Source organism: Orcinus orca, chromosome 10 (assembly GCF_937001465.1).
Source record: "Orcinus orca chromosome 10, mOrcOrc1.1, whole genome shotgun sequence".
Lineage (NCBI taxonomy): Eukaryota > Metazoa > Chordata > Mammalia > Artiodactyla > Delphinidae > Orcinus > Orcinus orca.
The window spans coordinates 71626998-71650130 of record NC_064568.1 but is presented as its reverse complement, the minus strand read 5'-3'; the positions used below and the strand labels follow the sequence as shown (position 1 = coordinate 71650130).

The window sequence follows — 23133 nt, the reverse complement described above, 5'->3', positions numbered from 1 at the left end:
AGTTTTTTAAGGAACTACCACACTGTTTTCCATAGTGACTACACCATTTGCATCCCCCCCAGCCATGCACAATCTCTCAAATTTCTCCACATCCTCACTTTCACTTGTCTTTTTTGTTTTTTGGGTTTTTTTTTATAGTAGCCATCTTAATGAGATTGTATTCATTATAGCTTTAATTTGCATTTCCCTAATGATGAATGATGTTAAGCATTTTATGGGCTTGTTAGCCATTTGTATATCTTTGGAGAAATATCTTTTCAAGTCCTTTGCCCACTTTTTTTTTTTTTTTTTTTTTTTTTTTTTTTTTGTGGTATGCGGGCCTCTCACCTCCGTGGCCTCTTCCGTTGCGGAGCACAGGCTCTGGACACGCAGGCTCAGCGGCCATGGCTCACGGGCCTAGCCGCTCCGTGGCATGTGGGATCTTCCCGGGCCGGGGCACGAACCCGTGTCCCCTGCATTGGCAGGCGGACTCTCAACCACTGCGCCACCAGGGAAGCCCGCCTACTTCTTAATTGGATTATCTGTTTTGGGAGGTTGGAGTTCTTCATTTATTCTGGGTATTAAAGTATCAGAAATGATCTGCAAATATTTTCTCTCAGCCCATGGGTCACCTCTTCACTCTTTATTGTGTCCTTTGAATTCTAAATTTTGATTTAATTCATTTTTGCTTTCATTATAGCCAAGAAATCATTAATAAATCCCACGTTACAAAATTTTTCCCTTACGTTTTCTTCTAAGAGTTTTGCAGTTTAAGCTCTTAGGATGTTTAGATCTTTGATCCATTTTGAGTTACTTGTTTATGGTGTAGTGTAAGGTAAGTTTCTAACTTCATTCATTTGCATGTGGATATCCAGTTTTCCCATCACCATGTGTTGAGACTGTTCTTTCTCCATTAAATGGTTCTGACACCCTTATCAAAAATTACTTGATGGGCTTCCCTGGTGGCGCAGTGGTTGAGAGTCCGCCTGACAATGCAGGGGACACGGGTTCGTGCCCCAGTCTGGGAAGATCCCACATGTTGTGGAGCGGCTGGGCCTGTGAGCCATGGCCGCTTAGCCTGTGCGTCCAGAGCTTGTGCTCCGCAACGGGAGAGGCTACAACAGTGAGAGGCCCGTGTACCGCAAAAAAAAAAAAAAAAAAATTACTTGACCATATATGTGAAGGTTTATTTCTGGGCTCTCTATTTCCTTGGTCTATAAGTCTATCTTTAGGCCAGTATCTCACTGTTTTGATTACTGTGGCTTTGTAATAAGCTTTGAAATCAGGAAATGTGAGACCTCCAACTTTGTTTTTCAAGATTGTTTTGGCTGTTCGGGGTCCCTCAAGATTCCATATGAATTTTATGATGGATTTTTTTCTACCTCTACAAAAAATAGCATTGAGATTTTGATAGGGATTGCATGAAATCTATACATTAATTTGGGTAATATTAATATTACAGTATTAAAGTCCAATCCATGAACATGGGATGTCTTTCTGCATATTGGTGTCCTTAATATCTTTTAGCAGCATCTTCTCAGTATATTGATTTATTCCTATATATTTTATTTTTGATGCTATTGTAAATGGAATTAACTTCCTTTTTCAGATCATTGTTTAGTGTATAGAAATACAACTGATTTGGGGGGTTTGTATCCTGAAACTTTACTAAACTCATTTGTTCTAATATGTTTGTGTGGAATCTTTAGGGTTTTCTACATATAAGATGATGTTTGCTAGTATAAATTTACTACTTCCAATCTGGATACCTTTTATTTATTTTTCTTCCCTAATTGCTCTAGGATTTCCAGCACACTGTTAAATGGAAGTGGCAAAAGAAAGCATCCTTGTGGTAGTCCTGATCTTAAAGGAAAAGCATTTAGTCTTTCACAATTATGATGCTAGTTGTAAACTTTCATATATGGCCTTTATTATTTTAAGTTTCCTTTTATTTCTGGTTTCTTAGTGTTTTATTCATGAAAGGGTATTGAATTTTGTCAAGTTCTGCATCAATTGAAAAGTTCATGTGATTTCCCATGCCCCTTTTCATTCTGTTAATGTACCATATTTTCATATACTGAACCATCTTTGAACTCCATGAATAAATTCCACTTGGTCATGGTGTGTACTCCTTTAATGTGCTGTTGAATTGTTTGCTAGTATTTTGTTAAGAATTTTTATATCAACATTTGTCATTAATATTGGTCTGTAGTTTTGTTTTCTTGTAGTGTCTTTATATGTTTTTGGTGTCAGGGTAATGCTGGCCTCATAGAATGAGTTTGAACATATTTCCTCCTCTTCAGTTTTTCGGAGAGTTTGAGAAGTATCGCTGTTAATACTTTAAGTGTCCATTAGAACTCACAAGTAAAGCTGTCTGATCCTGGGCTTTGCTTTGGGAGTTTTTTGATTACTGACTCAATCTGCTTACAAGTTGTAGGTCTGTTCAGATTTTCTATTCATGATTTGGTTTGGGTGGTTATTTCCAGGAATTTATCTGTTTCATTTATGTATCAAAAATGGAATAACCTAATTGTTCATAATCTTACAACTAATGTTACAGAATAAAAATTAGAATGTTTCCTCTTTCATTTATGATTTTAAGTCTTCTCCTTTGCTTAGTCAATCTAGTTAAACGTTCGTTGATCTTGATTGTTTTAAAGAACCAACTCTTAGTTTTGCTTGTTCTATTTCATTTATCTCTAATATTTCCTTCCTTGTGCTAACTTTAGGTTTAGTTTTTACTACTTTTTATAGTTTCTTAAGGTGAAAAAGTTAGGTTGTTTTAAAATCTTTTAAGTGTTTATAGCTATAAATTATCCTCATAGTATTCCTTTCACAGCACCTCATAAGTTTTGGAATTTTGTATTTTCATTTGCCTCAAGATATTTTCTAACTTCCCTTGCGATTTCTTCTTTGATCCATTAAGATCATGTTGTCTAATTTCCATGTATCTGTGGATTTTCAAGTTTTCCTTTTGCTGTTTTCTAGTTTCATTCCATTGGATAAGAAAAGATACTTTGATTTCAACCCTTTTTATTAATCATTGTTTTGTGGTCTTACAGTCTAACATGGATGTTTCATGTGAACTTGAGAAAAATGTGTGTTCTTTTGTTGGGTGGAGTGTTTTGTATATATGTCTGTTAGGAACAATTGGGCTATACTGTTCAAGTTCTATTTCCTTATTGGTTGTCTTTCCATAGTACTGAAAGTGAGATACTGAAGTCTTATATTATTTTAGAGCTGTATTTCTCCCTTCAGTTCTGTCAACATTTACTTCACATTTAAGAGCTGATGTTTGATGCATATATTTATAATTTTTAGTGAATTGACCTTTTGTCATTATATAATATGTCCTTTGTTTCTTGTAACAGGCTTTCACTTAGTTTCTTTCGTCTAATATTGCTATAGCCATCTCTGCTCTTTTGTTCCTATGTGCATGGAATATCTTTTTTCATCCTTTCACTTTGAACCCACTCACCTTAAATAGTCTGCAAGTTATTTCTCCAGCAAAAAAATGGGTTTACTTGGGATCAGCAAAGAATTGCAGTTTGGGATCTGTGACCATGGCATGCTATGTGCAAGTCCAGCACAAGGAGAGAACGCTTTTATAGAGGGGGAAAAGGAAGTTTAGAAGGGCTATAGTAAACAGAGTCCATTGGAGGAATTGAGAGTTTAAAGTAGAGTGGCTTTTCATTGATGAAATTGTGATGGTCTCTCATTGGCTGAGATCTTGCCAGGCAAGAAGTCTTTCGTTTTCCTGTCAGGTTCAGTTGTCATAGAGCACAAGAGCTCCCCCTTTTGGCCTCAAAACTCTATTTTAATTGAGTTTTTTGTTTGTTAATTTTTACCTTACACGTGTCCTTAGATCTAAAGTGAGCCTGAGGTTCCATATATCAGGAGCTTGGAAGTTACCACTCTGTCTTAACAAGTGAAAAGCTGAGCAGAATGAAAAATCAACAGTCCTTCTAGAATCCATAAGAGAGGGTAAGACACAGGGCACACGGCTACCCCCAAGATTGGAGATACAGAAAGGAGAAAACAGGTAGTCATGATTTACCAGGGCCAAGAGTCTGAAGCAGAAACTGTGGGAAACCAGCGCTGGGTAGGAAAGCCTGAACTGTGACTGACAAATTGCTAGAGGCTTAATGTGGATAACTCCATTAAAAACTTCAGGGTACACAGTATTGAGATTTACCTCTAGGTGTTCAACCAGGTTCCACAGTAAATATGGAATTCTCACAGAGGGAAGGAGGAGAGCCATCATTTTGAAATATACCAGATCCCTCTATTCTTAACAAGGCCTGCCCGCAGGGAAAGCTAGTGTTTTTGTTGTTGTTTTTCTTAAATTTTTGTTGGAGTATAGTTGGTCTACAATGTTGTTAGTCAGGTGTACAGCAAAGTGATTCAGTTATGCATATACATATATTCATTCTTTTTAAAATTATTTTCTCATAGGTTATCACAGAATATTGAGTAGAGTTCCCCGTGCTATACAGTAGGTCCTTGTTGATTATCTATCTTATATATAGTAGTGAGTGTGTACTTATCCCAAGCTTCTGAGTCATCCCTCCCCCACCCACCGCCTTTCTCCTTTGGTAAGCATAAGTTTGTTTTCAATATCTGTAAGTCTGTTTCTGTTTTGTAAGGAAGTCCATTTGTTTTTTTTTTAAATTAGATTCTACATAGGAGTGATATTATATTTCTCTTTCTCTGTCTTACTTCACTTAGTATGAGAATCTCTAGGCCCATCCATGTTGCTGCAAATGGCATTATTTCATTCTTTTTTATGGCTGAGTCATATTCCATTGTCTATATGAACCACATCTTCTTTATCCATTCCTCTGTCAATGGACATTTAGGTTGCTTCCATGTTTTGTTATTGTAAATAGTGCTGCAGTGAACACTGGGGTTCATATATTCTTTCGGACTGGTTTTCTCTGGATACATGCCCAGGAGTGCGACTGCTGGTTCATATGGTAGTTCTATTTTTAGTTTTTTAAGGAACCTCTATACTGTTTTCCATAGTGGTTGTACCAGTTTACATTCCCGCCAACAGTGCTAGAGGGTTCTCTTTTCTCCACATCCTCTCCAGCATTTACTGTTTGTAGACATTTTGATGATAGGAGACTAGTTAACTAGAACCCAGCCTGCTGGTGTATTATCAGAGCCTAGCTGACCTGAGGAAGGGAAATGCCCAACTCCAGCCCACTCTAGCCAACCTGGTCCACCTCCAGGTGGAGAAAAACTCTGAAACATTTGGGAAATGCAGTCAAGAGGTTTGCTAAAAGATGGAGACCTGATCGTAGGATTACAGAATGTCACCACTCTCTGCCCCCATATCTCACCAACACATTACTAAAGACCTATGTACAGCAGTGCCTTTTACCTAGTACACTATCATATCTGGTTATCAAGAAAAAAGTGGTTTCACAATACATATAAATATTGAACCATTACTTTGTACATGTGAAACTAACAATGTTATGTCAATTATAACTCAAAAAAGGCATACCAAAGGCAAAAGAACATAATTTGAAGAGACAAAGTATTAGAACCAGACATGGCAGTAATGTTGGAAATATCAGACTGGAAATTTAAAACAACTATGATTAATATGTTAAGTGTTCCATTAGGATGAAGTAGACAGCATGTAAGAACAAATGGCAATGTAGTTAGAGATAGAAATCCTAAGAAAACAAAAATGCTATACATAAAAATCAAAACACTAATAGAAATGAAGACTGTCTTTGGGTTTAATAGACTAGATAGACATGGCAAAGGAAAGAATCTCTGAACTAGAGAATATCTCAGTAGAATTCTCAAGCCAAAAAAGTAAAAACAGACAAATACAAAAACTATATTTGTATGTATAATGAGAGTATTAGAAGAAAAAGGAACATATGAAATATTTGAAGCAGTAGTGACTGAGAACATCCCCCAAGTTAATGTCAGAGACCAAACCACAGATCCAGGAAGCTCAGAACAAGCAGGATGAATGCTCCCCCTAAAAACCTACACCTAGGCATAGTATTTACAAATCACAGAAAATCAAAGATAAAGAAGAAAATCCTGGGCTTCCCTGGTGGCGCAGTGGTTGAGAGTCTGCCTGCCGATGCAGTCATGACATTCTTTCATTCCAGAATTTTGTCCAGGAATATATAGGCTTCTGATACCCCTGGATGACCCTCAGTAATATTGATGGATTCCGAAAATAGGTGGATGGGACAGACTAGGAGACCAAATTTAAGAACTGGAGTCCAGGGGCTTCCCTGGTGGCACAGTGGTTGAGAGTCCGCCTGCCGATGTAGGGGACACGGATTCGCGCCCCGGTCCGGGAAGATTCCCCATGCCACGGAGCGGCTGGGTCCGTGAGCCATGGCCGCTGAGCCTGCGCGTCCGGAGCCTGTGCTCTGCAATGGGAGGGGCCACAACGGTGAGAGGCCCGCGTACCGCAAAAAAAAAAACTGGAGTCCAGGCCAGCTAGATGATGAGTACTGGTTGGGCAGAGGTGAGGACTGTGTCCACATCCACCCAATGGCAAGTGACATAACCTCTGCCAGAGGCTGTATCACAGCTCTGAGGCTGACCTGGGCAAGGCCAGCTAGGAGGGTTGCTGAGCTGCTCCCTGTAGTTCACTCAGCTGTGGAAATGGCAGGGAGCAGGGAGGCTGACTCCTCTCCACAGACCTGTAACAAGACCTCCGTAGGAGAGGAATCAGCTCTGGCAGATTGGAAGCAGGGCCGTCATTAAAAACTTTTCTCCTTAACTTCAAAAAGATAAGAGTTCCTACGTTTTTTCAGCTTTATGAAGGTATATCTCACATATAAAGTTGTAACTAGAGAAGAAAAACATAGGTCAGAAATTTGCATCTGCATAGAAAGGGAAGAGCGCCAAAGAAGGAGTAAGTGAAGGTAAAATTGTGTCTTTTGTAGACCACATATAGTTGCATCCTATGTTTTTATTCTTCCAATCTGTCTCTTGATCAAGTAGTTTAATCCATTACATTTAAATTACTGATAGGGAAGGACTTAGTCTTGACATTCCTTTGTTTCCTGTATGTCTTATAGCTTTTTGTCCTCCATTTTCTTCTTACTCCCTGCCTTTGTGTTTAGTTGAATTTACTTCTGTAGTGACATGTTCTGATTCCCTTCTCATTTCTTTTCATGTATATTCTATAAATATTTTTTTGTGGCTACTAGGGGAATTACATCAGATATCCTAAACTATAACAACTTATTTTAAACTGATAACTTCAATTAAATACAAACTACTCCTTTATAGTTTTACCTCCCACACTTGGTCTTTTTTGTTGTTTGTTGCATATTTTATTGAAGTATAGTTGACTTACAATATACTAGTGTCAGGTGTACAACATAGTGATTCAGTATTTTTATAGATGATACTCCCTTTAAAATTGCTACAAAACAATGGCTGTATTCACCCATGCTGTCTGTACAATATATCCTTGTTGATCTATTTTTTACGTAGCTGTTTGTATCTCCTAATGCCTTACTCCATCTTGTCCCTTCCCCCTTTTCTCTCCTCACTGGTAACCACTAGTTTGTTCTTTATATCTGAATCTATTTCTGTTTTATTATATATATATTCACTTGTTTTATTTTTTAGATTCCACATGTAAGTGATAATACAGAGAATTTGTCTTTCTCTGACTTATTTCACTAAGCGTAATACTCTAGGTCCATCTGCATTGTTGCAAATGGCAGAATTTCATTATTTATGGCTGAGATATTCCATTGTATGTGTGCGTATATATCTACCCAGATATAGATATATATCACATCTTCTGTATTCATTCATCTGTTGATGGGCACTTAGGTTGCTTCCATATCTTGGGTATTATAAATAATGCTGCTATGAACATTGAGTTGAATGTATCTTTTTGAATTAGTATTTTAGTTTTCTTTGGATATATACCCAGGAGTGGAATTGCTGGATCATATGGTGGTTCTATTTTTAGTTTTCTTTGAGGAACCGCCATACTGTTTTCCATAGAGACTACGTCAATTTATAGTCCCACCAGCAGTGCACTAGGGTTCCCTTTCCTCCACATCCTTACCAACGTTTGTTATTTGTAGACTTTTTGATGATAGCCATTATGACAGGTGTGAGGTGATATCTCATGGTTTTGATCTACGTTTCTGATTAGTGATATTGAACATCTTTTTCATGTGCCTGTTGGCCATCTGTATATTTTCTTTGGAAAAATGTCTATTCAGGTCTTCTGCCCATTTATTATTTATTTATTTATTTATTTATTTTTGCGGTATGCGGGCTTCTCACTGTTGTGGCCTCTCCCGTTGCGGAGCACAGGCTCCGGACGCGCAGGCTCAGCGGCCATGGCTCACGGGCCTAGCCACTCCGCGGCACGTGGGATCTTCCCGGACCAGGGCACGAACCCGTGTCCCCTGCATCGGCAGGCGGACTCTCAACCACTGCGCCACCAGGGAAGCCCTTCTGCCCATTTATTAATCAAGTTTTTGATATTGTATGAGCCATTTATATATTTGGGTAGTAACCCCTTGTTCACATCATTTGCAAATATTTTCTCCCATACAGTAGGTTGTCTTTTTGTCAATGGTTTCCTTTGCTATGCAAAAGCTTTTAAGTTTAATTAGGTCCCATTTGTTTATTTTTGCTTTTATTCTTTTGCCTTAGGAGACAGATCCAAAACAATATTGCTGTGATTTATGTCAGAGTGTCCTGTGTTCTGTTCTAGTTTTATGGTTTTAGGTCTTACATTTAGATCTTTAATCCATTTTGCTTTATAAGGTGTGAGGAAACGTTCTAATATCATTCTTTCACATGTAGCTGTCCAGTTTTCCCAGCATCACTTATTGAAGGGACTGTCTTTTCTCCATGGTATATTCTTGCCTCCTTTGTCATAGATTAATTGACCATAGGTTCATGAGTATCCCATACTTGATCTTATATCACAATGACATCATTATATATTGTGTACCAAACATACATTTAATTCTCATGCTTTTCTTTTAAATCTTAAGAGCTATGAAATTTGTAATACAGGCTTTTATATTTGTCCATATATTTACCTTTATCAGAGAACTCTATATTTTCATATGGCTTTGGGTTACTGTTTAGATACTTTCTTTTAAACCTAAAAGACTCCTTTTACTGTTTCTCTATACGGCAAGTCTAGTGATCATGAACTCCCTCAGCTCGTTATCTGAAAAGATTTATTCCTCATTGTTGAGGACAGATTTGTCAGATACAGTATTCTCTGACAGTTTTTTCTTTCAGCACTTTGATTATGTCATCCTGTTGCTTTCTGGTCTATAAAGTTTCTGCAGAAAAATTTGCTGATAGTCTTACAGGGGCTCTCTTTATGTGATGAGTCATTTCTCTCTTGCTGCTTTCAAGATTCTTGTCTTTAGGCAGTTTGATAACATCTCAGCGTGTGTCCCTTTATTCTACTGGGAGTTTGAACTTCCTGTTTTTGTACATCCATTTCTTTCCTCAAATTTGGCAAATTGTAGGCCATTAGTACTACACATAAGACCTCTGACCCTTTTCTCTTTTTCTTCTGGGACTTCCGTAATGTATACATTGGCCCATTTGATATTGTTCCATAAGACCCTCAAGCTCTGTTTGCTTTTCTTTATTGACTCTGAGGAGCAGAAAGAATAACTTCAGATCACTCAAGTCCAGTGATTCTTCTGCCTGTTCAGTATGCTGTTGAATCTCTAGTAAAATTTTCACCTCAGTTATTATAATTCAGCTCCAGAACTTGTCTGCTTGTTCTATAATTTCTATCTCTGTTGCTATGCTAATTTTGTTCCTATATCATTTTCATGGTTTAGTTTAGCTGTGTATTACTTAGCTCATTAGCATACTTAAGATGCTTGTTTTGAAGTCTTCCTCCAGTCAGAGGACTGTATTTCTTTAGGGTCAAGTTTTAGAGATTTATTGTGTTCCTTTAAATGGGCCATGTTTCCCTGTTTTTCGTATGCATTATAATTGCTTCTTGAAAATTGGGCATTTGAAAACAGGCACATCTCCCAGTCTTTGCAGAATTTCATGTAGGGAAAACACCTTTGCTAAATCAGCCCAGCATAAAGGCTTAATGTTCTCTCAAACCTAATTAGGTGATGCATCTTCCCTGGTCCTCTGTGTGCTCTTACTCCAATTCTCTGTGTGCCCAGTTGCCTTTAAATGTCTTAATGTCCCTGAGAGTCTCACCCCCTAAAGGGACTCCTAATGTTCTCTTGTATTCCTTTGCCCATAATCTCTTGCCCCCAGGAGCCCATGTGTCTGCAGCCACCCTGCAGCTCTCACGCTGCGGTAACTGCCACTGCTTTCAGGGGCCTCTAACGTGACATTCAAACTATGCTGCTCTTTCCATCAGTGTTCCAAGTCGAGTGAGACAGAAGCCAGTCCTCCAAGCAGCCCTCAGATAAGCCAGAACATTGCAAGCAAGTTCCATTCTTTTCCTTCCCTCCTGAGGGATGGCCCCGGAATTGGCAGCTTCCTCCCAACTGACCCCCAAGGGGGTGGAATAATGGCAAACAGAAATGCCAGATAGTTTTCTACTGTTTCGAGTGCAGCTTTTTCTTGGTTAGGCTGGTTGTTACAGTTTGAATTGGTTCTAGAGTCTTTGCAAAGCTTCTTTAGCCTGTGTCTCGTTCAGTGTTTCCACAGGGAATGCAAACCTGGTACTTTCTATTCTGCCATCTTGCTTGTGTCGCCCCAACTCCTTTTTACCGTTTCTGTTCGTCTCTCCCTGGCTTTGAGCTTTTGCCTCCAATAGAGCGGTACCTACACTTCCTCTTTTTTGGAGGACTGCCTTCAAGCTTGGAACTACCGCATCTGCAGACAGAGAGCCGGAACAGTCCGGGAGTTTGTTTCCCTAGGGCAGTCCTTAGTCAGTGACTGTCCACACCTGGGGCGAAGGTGCTCCACACCCATCAAACTGGGAGGCACAGCCGTTGGAGTTCCCTGTGGGGTTAGATTGCTGCTCCCCTTTGTGGGACCTTGCCTGAATCATACATGTGCTTTGATTTCTTCTCTTTCCTGCTTCCCAGAGTCCCTTTAATGTTCCTTGCAACCCTACCTTAATGAATCACTTGTACATATCTTCATTTTACGGTCTGTTTCTAGGAAACATAACTGAGATCCAAAGTGTATATTTCATTTCTCACTCTACAAACAGCAGCTTGTAGCTTACTGAGATTAAGAAACTGGTTTCGGGGGACAAGACAGCTGGAAGGAGGACCTCTGTCCTTGTCTTCTTTGAAGAAAGAATTCAGCAGAGGGACCAAGATTGTGAAATAGATAAAGCATTTACTAGAAGCAAAGTACACGTGGAAGAGCACACGGGCCAACTTGGAGTGAGTTGTGCCCAATGCGGGTGGCTTAGATCGCTTATATGGGGGGGGGGTGGGCAGTCTTCCAGGCTGTCTCTGGCCAATCTTCTTGCTTGTGGCCATATTTGGCCCGACTCAGGGTCCTTCCTGACAGGCACACACATCTCTCAGCCAAGATGGATTCCAGCGCGAAGGTTTCTGGGAGGTTGGCTGGTGACTCTTTCTCCCTTTGACCCCTTCCCTAGACTGAGGACCTTCTCTGCACACGTGTAGGCTGGGAAATGCCCCTGACCACAAGCATGAGAAAAATGTGGTCGCTTTGTCTTTTACCCAATCAGGGCCCAATGCTCCTGCTAGTATCTTCTCTCAAAGTGTCAGCAGGAGTCTGGTCGCAGCTGCTCAGCCTGAGGCCCATGCATCTCCTACCTCAAAACCAACTGTATCCTACTAGACATTAAACTCCTCACCTTATAGCCTTAAAAAGCAGGTTTTCCCTAAACGCCTGTCTAATTTAAAGAGGATCTTAGATGTTAAAAGGAATGTGGGACAAGAGAACCAGCATGGAGAGAATCCCTGGATTACTGGTCCAATCAGATCCTGGCAGGAAAGAGATGGCATACGTCATGGATTTAACTAAGGAGTGGTTAATAAGGGGACTCTTAAAGAGGTAGAAGTACGGTTAAGGAAACGAACAAAGAACAGTGGAGCACCAGGGAGTATAGACAGGAGAACGGTTACCACCACCAGCACCTGGAGGGGTATGGAGAGGAGGTTTACTGGAACCTAGTCCAGGTTGTAACCATGGAAGAGAGGTAGCCCAGTAAGCGTTGTGGCTTTTGGTAGAGGGACTCGACTGCTGCCAGAGATGGCCTGTTAGGAAGCATGGGGAATAAACACTGCAACCTCATTCCTCCCACTCTCTGACCTTCTGTAGGTGCCTTCCATTGGCTGAATGCACTCAAAGTCTGAAGGAAAGTGTGGAAGATACAGATGTGCCCCCTTTCAAAGACCATCTTGCTGCCCAGGTGCATAGAGCCATTCATTCAAGGTCATGTCTGACCTGTAGCAGCTCCTAGCCCGTGACTGAGCAAGGTAGAGGTGTACAGGTCCTTTTCAGTGTCATATGTGGGGATGACATAGCTGAGTAGACTTCAGAAGTCCCCACCAGGCTGGCTAAAGTTCGTTGGGCCTGCATTACAGTTTGATTTCTCTCTGTTTCATCCAGCTTCCTTACCTCCCTCTCACAGGTGTTGATACCTAGTGAACACCTTGCATCCCAGACTCCATTTCATGTTTCTTTCTAGAGAAATCAACCTGTGACAGCGAGATAGTTGGGTGCTGCCATCCCCACAGGCCAGCCACCTACATGCAAAGCAAGACAGAGTAGCACTGGGGGGTAAACACAGGATAACCCATAAATGACCAATAATCAACACTTATCTCCCATTCCTGTGTTCTTAGTGCTCTATCCCTCCCCTTAAAGTGTAGAGTTAAAGGGCACTTGGGGCCCTTTGATCTGAGGGAGCCCAGGCAGCCTGGCGATGTGTGTAGCGATCTGAAGGCGGGCTTACCCACACATCTCATGCCTGTCATACGCTCCCCACCAGGTGCAGGAGAATCTGTCTGCGCACAGTCGACACTGTCTCCAGGGGCATGTGTGCATGTCAGCCTTGTGTGCAACCCCTCTGTGTGCTGTCAAGGAAACCTCCACAGTGATGCTAAATGATGCAGCTCTGGGTGAGGTGATTAAGCAGTTCAGTGACAGCATCCTCCCGGGGAGAGGAGGCGGCTTTTGAGGACATGTCTGAGTGAGTTGGAATGGGGTCCCAGTGAAGGCAGCTGGCTGACGGCCCACAGAGGCGGCAAATGTCCTTTGTCCTTGGGAGCACAGCAACCTGGCTTACTCTTGGCAGTGGGCAGGCTGCGCTCAGACCGGAGGGGTGGTGGGGATCCCCTGTGTACCTCAGGCTAGAGATGGGGAACTGTTAGATTAAAGGAAACTTAAGGCAGAGTCACAATTTTCGCTGCTCCGCCATTGGTTCCAAGCCCCCTATGGCTCGTTTGAGTGATTCTGCATTTCATCTAGATTTTCTTACTTTTTTGGGGTTTTTTTTGCGGTACGCGGGCCTCTCACTGTTGTGGTCTCTCCCGTTGCCGAGCACAGGCTCCGGACGCGCAGGCTCAGCGGCCATGGCTCACGGGCCCAGCCGCTCCGCGGCATGTGGGATCCTCCCAGACCGGGGCACGAACCCGTGTCCCCTGCATCGGCAGGCGGACTCTCAACCACTGCGCCACCAGGTAAGCCCTAGATTCTCTTACATTTAAATAGCTTTTAAAACCCTCCTCTGATCCCATCTATCATACACAGAGCTTTTTTAAGGATGAACATTTTCCTCTGTATGTCAAGTTTCTCTGTCAGAGGTGCAAGCTGGTTAGGGAACAGCACCTACAAAAAGAAGCAGCAGCAGGATGGGGCAGAGGAAGAACTGTGAAGCCAACTTAACAACGCCTGTAGCAACCCTGCAGGGAGCCCTGCAGCCACTGGAGCCCATCAGTTTGGGGCCAGAATGACCAGGCCTTTATACCCAGACCCCCTGTCACTGGGTACGAACTCCCCCCGAAAGGCATGGCATCAAGTCCCTCCTTGATGTGAAAATGTCCCACCCAGACTCCCCCCTCTAAGACTTTCCCCGCTGCATGAGGCTCCTCCTTGCCGATTCTGTTCTGGCTCCAGGCTGTGGAAGCCAAGGATGACAACCCCTGAATCCCCAGGGAGGGTGCAGGTGGGGGTCCCTGCGGCTTGCACAAGAGACAGTGGGGTTTTGTCATGGGTCACTTTAGTTCCTCTAGACATAGGTCTGAGTCAAGGTGCTACTTGCACTGGCCTTGAGAGGATGGGCCAGAATCAAACTCACAGCCTCCTCTGTCGCCTTCTCTTCCTCTCTCCTTCCCGAAACAGCCAAACTCAGACTGAGACAGCAGGACAGAGGCCCTTGGGAATCCTCCTTGGACAGAGAGCTAGTGATTACAGAGCAGGAAATGCATTAAGGAACTAGACAATTAGATAAACACCAGTAATTAATTGAGAGTTAGCGGAACTGCAGCACTTCCCAGAGGGGAGGATGCTTCCCTTCTCATGGTTGCTTTTCTCCTTTATGATCACCTAGAACTGGAGCTGGAAGAGCCGGAGAAGTTTGTCTGTCCTTCACCCACGAGTGCTTATGACCGGTTCCCAGCTCCTGTGGATTCCTGCTTTTGTCTGAGTGTCGGGAGCAGAGGCGCTCGCCCTGCTGTCTGACCCAGAGGCCGAGGAATGGCCAAGCTGAGGTCAGGAGCAGGCGTGGTCAGGATTCCTGTAGACATGCCCTGCCTTCCTTCAGCTGTGGTGCTGGACTGGAGGCTGGCTGTGTGGCAGGACTAGACCCCAGGCCCATTTGCTTCCGTCCCCACCTGGCTCCTATGGTAGCCACTAAACTGTCCTACTCCTTGTCTCCTTGAGATGAAGCCTGGACAGGTGAGGCCGTATTGCCTGCTTTTGCCTCGCTCAGTCAGGAAGGCAACTAGGGGAGCGCGTGGGTGATGAGGAATCCCCAGATGACCCTCCGGACTGAGACAAGAGCATCCCCGACGGGGGGGGCTCCCCAGAGTCTCAGGATCCTACTTGGCTGGGGACCCCAAGGCTCTGTGGCCTGGACATTGTCTGGGCTTTGCCCCGAGAGCCACTTTCCCAGGACATGCTGTGGGCTGCGCTATACACCGCCTCTCAGGGCATGTCCCACTGTCAGGGGCTTCTTTATGGCTTAAAATATTGCTTATCAGAATGCGGTGGTGACATTCTGCTGACAAATATTAAGGCTGTTCCTGTTTCACTCCCAGAAGCACCTGTTAGCAGAGTTTGGATCAACCCCCAGGTCCCCCTGCACCGTCACAGGGGAGCTGCCTGCCAGGTGATGCCACTGAGGCTGAGGTCAGAGCCCAGCAGTGGCTCACCCCTCTGGATCTGTCGGGGGGGTCCCAATAGGGAACAGGTGTCTCACTCAAGTTTGGATCCTTCAGTGAGGACTTATTTCCAGAACAGCTCATTTCAGAGCTGGGGGTTGGGAGTAGGGGAACCACAGGAGTGGTCAGTAACAAGCCACACTGCTGTTAGCACCCTTGGGCCCTGAGGTTGGGGTGGGGGAGGGAGGATGAGTCCCAAGAAAAAGTCACAGCTCTTCTTAACGGTGCCCTTTGGTCAAGAGCACAGCCAGGCAGAAGTGACCTCCCTCCCCTACTCTGATATTCTGCCCAGGCTCCTTATGGACTAAACTCCTCCAGACAGCAGCGAAGAAGCCTGTTTATGCGGCTCAGCCTCCCACGGCAGACGGGCTAGGGGATAATGAAGGTATCTCTAGGAACACATCTAGGACCAAGGTCTCCTAATTTTCTCTTCACTTTGTATGTACCCGCATCAAATTTCACTCCCAAGAACTGGCAGAAAGGCTGGTTCTTTACTATGTGCATGTATTTGTTATGTATTGCTGTGCAAAAAATCACCCTAAAAGTTAGCTTAACATTATACCAGGTTCTGCAGATCAGGAATCCGAGGCAGCTAAGCTGGGCGATTCTGGCTCAGGACAGCTCAGGAGGCTGTGGTCACCTGAAAGCTTGACCGGTGCTGGGGGATCCGCTCCCAGGGTGGCTGGCACACCTTTCTGGTGAGGGTGACCCACTCATTCTGGTGTTCCCGGGACTCTTTATGTATTGGTTATGACTGCTATGGCTTTCTACGCTGGAAGAGTCGACTCGTTCAAACAGAACAGATGGCCCTCAAATCCTAAGATGTTCAGTGCTTTACAGAAAACTTGCCGACCCTTGACATAGGTCTATGGTGAGAACCAACTCCAGAGGAGACACGATGTTCAAGCCCCATGTTTGTAGCAGGCAATGTGCCTGGGTGACTCGACACCCCCAAGTGCCCCTCAGGACCGAGCTAAGCCCATTCGCACAGGTACTAAGGGCCGGGCTCTGAGTCTCAGGATATCACCTGGCTCGGGATTTCAAGGCTCTGCAGGCTGGTTCTGAAATACATGCTACAGTGCACTTTGAACAGATGTTACTGAACTTGGCATGATGCGTGAGAACCTATTTAGGTCAGATTGTGCTGGTGCCCTGCCCTCATCCCCTGGCTTTCACCACTTCAGCGTATTCAAGTTCGACTTCAGCCGCGCCTATGATTCCTCATCTGAGGGCTTCCACTGGCTGGCGAAATCTGGCAAAGGGCAGCCTTGAAGGGGGGCAGGGAATTAACACCGCAGGGAGCAGCCCTCAGCCAGTGACTAATAGGAGGTGACGTATGCACCCCCGGCTGCCTGAGGTGTGTGCTCTCCGAATGCCCCGCAGGGGTGATGAGCTTGGTAACATTATCATTCACTGACCGCCTTCCCTTCTATGTCTCACTTCTGCCCTCTCTTATTGTGTTTTCCTGGGCTCACCTCCCACATAACTTCCTCTCATCTATATCTTGGGGCTTCTTCTGACAGAACCCAACCTGAGATGCTGGGCATCAACTTGAGGTGGCCTGAAAAAGTCTTAGACTTGGCTCGGACAGCTGATTCCAATGTCTGATTTTGCCACTTAGTTGTTGTGACTTTGGTTTGAAAGTAGAATGGTTTGCCCAGTTTTCATCTATGAAATAGGAATACCACATCCAGAAATCTCAATGGACAGACGAATCCGACTAGTCAGAATTCCCCAAGAGTTCTTCTGATGTGAATCCCTCAAGCCTGGACCCCTACATGGAGTCCTTTGCCTTTGTCCCTGCTCTGGACCCAGTCCTACTACCACCACCTTGCCTTCTGCTCTCAGTGCTGTGGTCAAGAGTGCTGACCTGCAGGTACCAAGTAGGTCTGGCAAGAGAGGACAATGATGAGAAAATAGCCCCTGAGTGTCTGCTCCTTCCAGAGGAGCCTCAGCCCTATGCTTTCCTACTTCTCCTGGGTCAGGTAGCTGGAACCCGCAGGCATATGGTGCTCCGCTTGGATTCAAATACCAATAGGCTCGAGAAAGGTTCTTTGGGTGCCCAAGCCTCGGGGCAACCCCACCTGCCAAATCTACCACCACTATTCCATGTATGGTGATGCCAGATCTCCTGGTATTCTTCCTTAGTAGAAAGAACAGGGAAGGACACTCAGGGAATTTTAGAACACAGTAGAGAGAGACTTCCTGTGCCACTGGCTTACAGGTGTCTGGTATGTCTAGAATCTAATATACCGTGACTGAATTATTGAATTGTAGGGATATTAATTTCAGTGTGTCAGCTAGTCCACAATACATACTAATTTTATACTAAATTATACTAAATTTATACTAAATTATTATTATTACTGAATACTAAATAAATTACTAAATTTATACTAATTTTATTCTGCTGGGTGCTGATCTGGCGCTGCTCCGTGACTTGAAGTCTATTGGGTAGAACCATATAAGGTCGTCTTGGCACTAAGGTTGACATCCCGTCCCTGGGGCTAGGGTGGGGGCTACAGGGGAAAGGGGGTGGGAGATAATGGCCTTCCACAGTAGGAGATGTCAGAGCTAACTAAGGAGGCAGGATAGTACCTTCAAAGGTGGATGGATAAAGTAACAGTCCAGATGAGAATTCTGTATATAATCCAAGAAGGGTTTCTGGAGGTGAAAAATGTCAAGGCTGAGAGAGAGGGATGTAACAGAGGAAGGCATGCTGGCAGAAATAGGAATATGGCCAAAGGGCTTATGAAGAAGGGTTCAAGAACCTCAGAAAGACTTTGGAAGAGATGATTGGATGGTCAAGGAAGTCATGTGGCTTTCAAATCAGTCTTGGGTTTGAATCTGACCCAACCACTTACAAGCTGAGAGAGCTTGGGCAATTTTCATGATTTCCACTCTAGTCATCAGTTTTTAATGTATAAAGGAGGAATCCATAACTACCTCCTAAGGGTGGTAGGAGGATTACAGCAGCCAGCATGGGTAGACTATCCAGCATGGTGCCCGGTGCATAGCAAATGGTCAACAAGCGATGGTCGCTGCCGTTATCATTCCACATGTGAAGGCTGACCTGAGGAAGATGGGTGGGTTCTTCTGTGCAGCCCTGACGGCAGAAATTATAGGGAGGCAGACTTGTGTGGCTTTAGAAGAAATTCCCTGGCTTTCAGGGCTGTGTGAATAAAGAGTGGATCCCCTGGAAGTCAGGGGGTCCTCCTCCATTATTTGAGCAGCTGCAGGCTCGGTCCTTGGCTGGGTTGCTATAAAGGGTTTTGAGACCATCTTAGGTGGGTGGTGGTCAAATAAGTAGATTCTGAGGTGGCTTCAAACTGAGCCCTGTGCACTAATCTTATTTTTCAGAGACACTGAGGGGACCCTGCTCTAACCAAGAGCCCTGAAAACAATTTTGTTTCTAAATCTTTCCCGTTTAAGCCCTGTTGCCTGATCAAGGATTTTCATTAGAGAAAGTGAGGTAGATAATAGGTATGAAATGTTCTGACCTCCTTTAAATCTAAGATATTTGCTGGAATGTAATTTCATTTTATTACAAATTGAGATTCTGTGGGTAGTCATACCCACCTTAGACATGTCCTTGAACCTGTGCAAATTTAATCATTTAAATGAACCAGGAGAGAGTTTGCTGTTTAACTCACATTGGAGGTTGGTTCTCGTGGAAAAGGATTCATAACAAGATGGCTGGATTTGTATATACTGGATGTAAAGTGACTAGTGAAAACCATTTTCCAATTACTTATTGTAAAGTGAGATTGCACTCTTGTGGGCGGGGGGATTTCTGGGATTATTAGGAAAGGACGAACACCAGCCATGTAGATCCTGACCTTGACTTAGAAAGTCTTTCCTGTGCCTTCATTAGCTCTCCCTTTGGGTGTCGTCTGGTTGTGCATATTTGATATGTTATAGCTGAGGCAGAATCTGGGAACCCTCCTACTTGCCTTCGGCCTTTAGAGTATCAGGACTTGACTTCCAACTGTCAGTATCTGCATCTCTGTGCCTGATAGCTTTTTCTGAAATTACAGGGCAACTGACATCAGGTCCAAAGCACTAGGCAATTAACATTCCCTAAGAGCTTCCCTCAGCCATTGACTGAGAGGTGTATAAATACCCCAAGTCTCACACACACACACGCACGCACGCACGCACGCACGACTGAGAGGTGTATAAATACCCCAAGTCTCTCACACACACACACACACACACACACACACACACACGACTGAGAGGTGTATAAATACCCCAAGTCTCACACACACACACACACACACACACACACACACACACGACTGAGAGGTGTATAAATACCCCAAGTCTCTCACAGACAGACAGACACACACACACACACACACACACACACACTGGAGTGGGATAATTCTGTGGCATTTGTTTAGCGCTATTACCCAAGGTCTCCAAGTGGAATTAAGTTCTAGTTGCCCTTTGTGACTTTATTGGCTTCCTTCCTTTCCCTACGTTACTTCCTCAATCCCTTACCAGTTCCTGTGCACCCCTTAAACAACTTGCAGTGCATTCTTCCTTGTCTTAGGGCCAGTTTCTGGGGGAATATAAGACGAGCTTTGTAAATTCCTTACCAGCCATATATGGGGTTACTGAACATCAGTTCTGCATAAGTGTTCGCACTACCTGCATACACACATTTTCTCCAGCTCCGAAGTTCAGGAAGAGGAGCAGTGCAGCAGGGCTCTCTCACAGCCCAAGCGCAAACCACACACGATAGAGGCGTGAGAGCTGCATCAGGCTGGAAGGTCTAGAGAGCTGCACTCTGGCTCTTTGCCGAAGGCTCACCTCTTTTTTTTTTTTTTTTTTTTTTTTGCGGTACGCGGGCCTCTCACTGTTGTGGCCTCTCCCGTTGCGGACCACAGGCCCCGGACGCGCAGGCTGAGCGGCCATGGCTTACGGGCCCAGCCGCTCTGCGGCATGTGGGATCTTCCCGGACTGGGGCACGAACCCATGTCCCCTGCATCGGCAGGCAGACTCTCAACCACTGCGCCACCAGGGAAGCCCTGAAGGCTCACCTCTTGGTGCAGGGGATAAGGTCTTAATTCTCTGTCCCCTTACCCTGAAAAATACCTGTTAATCAGTGCCAGAAAGGTATAAGGATTATTCTAGGTTCTTGCGGTGAGACTTTAGCATCTGTGCCCTTGTGTAGTCCATTTGAGGGGAGCTGCTGTGTGGGTGTCTGCCAGTGCATCCTTCAGGAGAACTTCCTTCTGGTTTCCAGACAGTCCTGCCTCTCCCTAGGCCCACAAAATTGGGGGGTGGAGGGGACTTCTTTTTCTTGTTGATTGAAGGGTTGGCAAAGTTATGCCTAACCTTAAATGCACTGTTTCTCCCAAAGAAGGTCACAGACTATTGGGGGGAGTTGAGGGAAACTGAGGCAGCTGCACAGAACAAGGACATGGAAGTTCTTATCAAAATACTTTATCTCTACTGACCTTTTCATATGTAAGGCGTCTACTTCTTGAGCCTGCTTCCTTCTAACGTTAATAGTGAGTCTGCTTATCGTGGTCATTGCTGTCGACAAAGGGAATAATTAAGCCTCTTGGTACGAATCCCAGAAAGCACGTTGGCTGCCCCAACTCAACAGAAGTAAAACGCAGTCTGTAGCAAAGTCCGTTTCTGCTGGGTTGAGGTGAGGTGGGAGTGCAGGTAGAAGATCCTGGGATGCCTCACAGTACTCGGGCTGGGATTTCCAAGTGTCCGTGGATTCTCTCTACTTCTCTTGTCTCTCCCACATCCATCCATGGATAGCTGCATGTCTTCTGGAGCATTTAGAATTTCTTTTTCTTTCTTTTTTTTTTTTTTGAGGGGGAGAATGTGCTGATCTCCTAGACGGTGTAACAGATCTGTTTCTTGCAAGCTGCTTCTGTCCCTCTGTGTGGAACCACTGGCGTAGGGTTCAGTGACGTAGTGATGCTGAACTGGGGAGAAGGAGCAGAGGAGAAGCAAGTGATCTTCACGGGAAACTCTGAATTGTCCACTTGGAAATGATGTCCAGTCCCTTACAGGTAAACATCATTTGTAAATAACTTGCTACCAGTACATCAGTTTATATCCAGTGGCACCAGATATACTGATCAGTTCCTTGGTTTTGTTTTCTGCTTTCCCAGGTACTGGGAAGTGCCCCTCCACCTTCCTTGCCTGGCATCTAGGGGACTCCTAATAGGTAGCACTTCGGGTGGCATTACAGAGAGGAAGGGGACACAGTGGACGAGCACAGAGGATGGTGAGTGTGTACCAGGCTTCCATCAGTTTAGATTCTTTAAGTCCTCTGATTTCCCCACCTGGATAACCAGGCTCCTATGTCTTCTATTTTTTGGTTTGTGGGTGTTTTTTTAAAATTCCTCCCCAATTTAAAAAACGCCAGAGCAAGACTTGTTGTGGGGATTGAAGGAGGGGAAAGATTAGCTTTGCTAAGGGTATGTACATCTCAGGACCTGAGAGTAAGTTGTGCAGAATGACAAGGACTTTACCGTTTGTTCCCAGAAAGGTATATGGACCAGGTATATGTGACCAGGGTCACATGATGAGTCTTTAGCATCCATTCCCTCGTGTGGTCCATTTGAGGGGGCCTCTAGGAAAGCTCTGTGGAGCGTATCCAGAGGTGACCAAATCATCAAGCACCAGGAAGCTGGACCGAGTTGCAAACTTCAGTGTAAGCTTCCTCGAGGAAGGCAGGGCTGTCTTATTCATCCTTATTCCCTGGTGACAAGCAAGATGTTTTGATAAATGTGATACATGTTTGTGCTCAGAAAATGCACGTTTGGACAAGTAAAGGCGCTCCTGGGGGCTCGCTGGGCTGTCAGAGGCAAGCTCAGAAAGCTGGGCTCTGTAAAGGTCAGGGTCCATGGAGGAGAGAAGTAATTACAGTCCTGATATTTGGAACATTAGGCAGGGCTCACGGAAAGGCCCGGCTCGGTGAACTACCTTGGAAGATGCCAGGTGGCGTGGGCAACCCAGTTTGATGGCAAAGAGGAATGGGTCTCTTTCATCTCCCTGTTCATGCTCCTTTCTCTCGCAGTCTTCCCATCCATAAGGTGTGCAACTCTTTTGGTTCTTATCAATCCAGAGCTGCCTCATTTGTGAAAGGAGCTTTCAGCTCACAGTGGCTTTGGGGTCTTCAGGGTCCCCTAGTTGGACAGATCAGGGTGCTGGCACGTCCCTGGCCCCTGTGTTCAGTTCTAAGTCAGTGCTTCCCATCCATTTACGCATCAAAGAGCTCAGAGAAAAGGATCATTGTACTGAGGTCACTGAAGACCACTGGCCTGGGCGCTCTGGCTGCTGTCCCAAGCTCTGTTTAGCTCCCTGTAACTCATTCCCGGCCTCCATCTGAAAGCATCCGTCTAAGCAGTCTTCATCTCCAGTGGTTCCCACAATGCCTCCACGCCCATGAAAAAAACAGGGCGGGGCTTCCCTGGTGGCACAGTGGTTGAGAGTCCGCCTGCCGATGCAGGGGACACGGGTTCGTGCCCCGGTCCGGGAAGATCCCACATGCCGCGGAGCGGCTGGGCCCGTGAGCCATGGCCGCTGAGCCTGCGCGTCCGGAGCCTGTGCTCTGCAACGGGAGAGGCCGCAACAGTGAGAGGCCCGCGTACCGCAAAAAAAAAAAAAAAACAGGGCGAAGGCAACTACTTTCTCAGGCCGTACCTTGATGAGATGACGTCAGAGCTCAGTCATTCAACAAATGTATTGGGCGCCTTAATGAGCAAGGTGCTGTGAAGGGAGATGAACCGATGGAGCAGATGGAATCTTCCGGGCCCTCATAGCAAGTGAACTGGCA

At 44.7% G+C, this 23133-nt stretch overlaps 1 long non-coding RNA gene across 1 annotated transcript in view; it reads left to right on the top strand.

Moving 5' to 3' along the window:
• Positions 1 to 23133, top strand: part of LOC125965588 (uncharacterized) — a 98641-nt gene that overhangs the window by 50364 nt on the left and 25144 nt on the right. The gene's annotated exons all lie outside the window — the stretch shown is intronic.